Raw genomic sequence first — 4,568 nt, 5'->3', positions numbered from 1 at the left:
GAACAAATATTTGTGTTATTTTGTGTTAGGCCTACTTCTTAACATTTAGCATGAGCATAACACAGTCAGACCAAATTATTACAATCTTTCTGCCAGCAGCAAGAATTATGTACATGCATGTTCAAGAAGGATACATTGACTCCACTGCCTAAACTAAAGCAAGAGCCATTCTGTTAACCTACCAATGTCATCATAACCTTCAAACGAGGGGAACGATGAGTACAGGGCGACAAGGACATACAGCAAGTGACTGAACCTTTTACGAAAAAGCAGTATAAATTACGGACATTTCTCCATCGTCCTATGAGACCACATACACAAGAGAGAGTTAGCAAGAAGCCTGGGATGTTGACACAGGAAGACATAAAGTTTGCAAAGTTCATTCTGACTTGACAAAATTTAAGAATTTCCCAATTTCTATATTCCAAATATATGGATCTGCCCTACATTGAAAATCCATGACCAAATGCCTGTGGATGAATTGCAGATGAAAAAAATTGGATAGAAACCAGAACATATGGGTGGTCCCCTATAGTCAGAGAACTCATACCACTGACCTTTCTCACTTCAAGCTGTATCAAGGGGTTTTAGAAACCACAACCAATGCTCCTCACAACTTATTTTCTGGAGAATTTTAATCATTAGTATATAGGCGCATGATCACAGAGTTAAGGGGTTGCCCAGCAACATTGCTCAAAAACTCTCAAATCTCACATGGTGCAAAAAAACATATGTTCACATTCATTTTGATACATTCCTTATCAAGATAACTGTGAAATCAAAATGGCTCACAAAACAGTACATCCAACATTGTGGATAAGTGGATAGAAACCACACAAAGGATGGGTTGAGGAAGCCAGTGATTCTGGGGCTGTATTGTCTGGATCTCTGTGGGGGACAGGAGAACTGGGTGAGATGTGAGGGTGAACAGGCGACTGTAAAAATCTATATAAGTGAAACCGTCTGACTGATCTTAAAGCTCTTAAAGGTAACACACTACTCTCCCAGAAATGACCTTAAGTTGACTGCGTTCAACGAGTTCAACAAGTATTTCTTTGATTTTCTTTGATTTACTTCAAAATTGTTCAAGGATTACATCTTATCCGGGTGATCTGTGATCTGTTCAACAGCAGTATTCTGATCCCCATCCTTTTTCAGGTTTGGATGATCCAAAGCCTGCCTGCCTTGCTTACTACAGATAACAACAGATAAATGAGAGGTGCATGGTTTTATTAGACAGGCAGGATATTAGTAGAAATGGGAATTGTGAACATGCTGCTAACTGGGTGTGTCAAAATCAGTCTGTAATGTATGGACAAAAGGATCTGCTGTGCTGAGTAGGCCGAAATACTAAATGCAGATCTGATTTTACATACTGTAAGAGCCTGCGGAGAGACTACACTTATACTGGCTTGCGGTTGAGGTCCATGTCCTTATAGTCAAATACAAGTTCTATTAAGCCCCCTCCCCAAATAGAGCAAAATGTATTGTAGAGAATCTACAGTCTACAGTTTTCAGAGCTAAGATTTGTTTTGGTTCAGGAGGCCAACTGTACATGATTTGGGTGCGCTGCAGTACTACATTTTTCATTAGGCTTCCATGCTGAAAATTCCAACTGTTTTGTGCTATACAATAAGAAGAATTTACTGCTTGTGAGAAATGTCTCCTTTTACATTGGATTAGGTATAACCTATAGCTTTTGCCAGTCCACAGTAAATAACTGGGTTCCTTTTGGCACAATTCCTGAAAAGAGGATGAGTGGTTTCATATTCAGTATGTGTTTGTTGTGGTGAAAACCTCTTTATTACTTGCTTCAGGGTACTGATCATCCTCCAGGAAACCATCTTTGTCAGTACACCCCAAAACGTTCCTCTTTTTGTTATTAAACGTTCAGCGTTTGACATTATTTATAAAAATGTTTTAGAAACCACATAGGGTCTGTCTTTATTGCAAACCCATTTTGGGTGATGGTTGTTTATGCCAGCAGATATTGAGACACTGCAGGTTTTGTTACTTCAATTGAGTAAATGCTTTCCAAGGGATTCCAGGGACTCCCAGGTGACTTTCGGCCTAAAACCAGCCAGAGTCCATGTCCAGGATTTTAGATCATGTTCTGGAGCCTTCCACGTTCCATCCGAGGCACTGATGTATTGTCTTTCCACTGGCATGTTTGTATTCCCTTGTCAGAAATCCAGCATTTTCGCAGGGGCCCCAGAAAAAGCAGGTAGGGGGCCAAAAAGAAACATGAACTGCATGGAAAACCTGACATGGCTTCACAGTAGCACTCATTCATTGAGGTGAAAAGAAGGGGGTGGATGGGGGCACTGGCACTGCGTACTGCTACGGCTCATGAAGCACCGAGCTAATTTCTCACACAACAGGGGGAAGCAGGACAGCGATGGCTTTGACATTGAATGCAAATTCTCTCCAAGGGCCATGTCCTACCAGGCCTGACTGTGAAACCAGGTGTTGGCTTGGTAGCTGGATGGTGTTGGGAACACGGCATGGAGATGAAGCTTAGTATCTCCAGATCTTAGTCAAAACTGAGATATTCACAGACATGGCACAAGTTAACTGTTGATGATATCGATGTGAATCTTTCTTTTTGCTTCCACTACCCTTGTTTCTTGCCTCATTCAAGGTTACATAAATTTTGAGGAAACCGCTTCTGTAGCCTGAGGTTTACGAGTAACAGACAGCAATATCATGTTTCATGGGATTCACAAAGATCTATTCCCCACCCGTTCTCTTCCCTTTTAAGAGGTGTGCCATTTTTTCTCGGTTCACCTTTGTCCTTTTCACTTGCCAGATGAAGAGGTGAAAATTTCTCACCACCCCATTGCACTGTCTGCACCGCGGTGAGCAGTCACAGCCTCTGACACATTCTGCTTTTAAAGGCTTACGCCAGGAGTCTGTTAATCCGCAGGTCCTGGAGGGGAGAGAGGTAGCAGGCAACTGCCCCTCTCCCACATATCCAAATATCTTGGGCCAAGATTACCTGTGTGGTATCTTACAACGTGTGTACCCAGTGCCCCATTTTCTGTCGCTCTGTCTACCCCTCCCTTCATCTCCTGATTCTCCATTAAAAAAGAGACTGCTCCAAGCCTGTATAGGGCAAAGCATTAGCATTTGCCTTTTATTACAGTCATCAAGATTTAGAGCGATGGATATATCAGCTCCTAGCACGCAGAATTAGTTAACAATGCATTATCTACATTTTTATGACGGCCATAACTCTCCGGTCTGCTCAGGGCCGAGGGGGGAGAGACGGCGAAGGGAGGAAAGAGCAGCCAATCGGGGGCCAGGCCGGGGAGGCCACATGACTGCTCTGAAACAGTAAAACTAACCAGTCGAGCAAAAGGAAGAAAAACGGAGAAGCAATGGAAAGAGAGCAAGAAAAAAAGACAGGGACAGAAAGACATTGCGAGCAAGTCCGTTCTTAATATAATAAATGCACTAGTAGAGCCCATCACGCTTAATAGAAGTCTCAATCGACAGTGGTTCGATGGATGGCTAGTTTCTTATGGCCATTTGTGAGGGATGCATGTGGCTGGTTCTAACCCAAGTCTTCTAGAATGTTCTGACTGCATTCAACATTAGTTTTGTCGACTGTGGGCCTTCAGATGGATGAGCACGCAGTCAAATGAGTTTTAACTCATTAATCTTGGAAATGAAAGTCTCTGTGATGTGTTTTACCATGCAGATGGGAAAAAAAGTGAGATATTGAAGTACTTAAGCTCATAAACATCATAAAAACCAAATATGCACAGAGCCAACTCAAACATGTCTCTGTTCAATTTATCCCTTCACACCTTGCTCAAACTCAGTCTCATACATTTTATTTTCAAGTTTCCCTTCAAACCACTTCCCCCCCTACAATAACAATGAGGTGGAAAAACTATAACACGATCACAACTTATGTCCATGCAATAGCGCATGCCTACCCATCTCTCCAGGCCAGTCTTGACCTCTACAATCCCATGCAAAAGCCTTTGCTGCTCCAGCTGTATGCAGTGCAGTCACGTACCCTACAGATTTATGGCTACCCTTTGCATTCCATTAGTAATTGGCAGCTTCTTTTCAAGAAAGTTCCATAGATTCTTACACTAGGCTAAAAGAAAAAACTTGTGCTGCAATGGTCTTCTCGGAAGAATTAACTCCTTGAAAACCTTGCCTTAACTAGATAAATATTTGAAAGCACAGGCAGAAATTCAAAAGGCATGGGTCATTGCTCTAGACATTTGAGGTCATCTACACTGGTAGAAGAAGGAGGATGGTAAACGCATTGACTTACAAATCATTGCTTATTGTGTGACAATTAAAGGGTCACTGCACCCTAAAATAGGTTTTTTGAGCTGTTGATTGATTGAAAATACTCATAAGTGGTGAACTGTACTATTACCAGGGTTAATATTGACAAAAATCGTGTTTCTCGACAAAAGTAACATTTCGTCTGATTTTGTATTGGAGATATTGCTCTCTCGCGCATACTACCGTTTGAAAACATGCCATGGCATGTTGGTCCAAAATACTATTGGAATGCTGACGTTGTCCTGTACTTCTAGTCC

The sequence above is a fragment of the Sardina pilchardus genome, chromosome 9 (genome assembly GCF_963854185.1).
Source record: "Sardina pilchardus chromosome 9, fSarPil1.1, whole genome shotgun sequence".
Taxonomy (NCBI): Eukaryota; Metazoa; Chordata; class Actinopteri; order Clupeiformes; family Clupeidae; genus Sardina; species Sardina pilchardus.
This window is presented reverse-complemented; position numbering follows the sequence as displayed.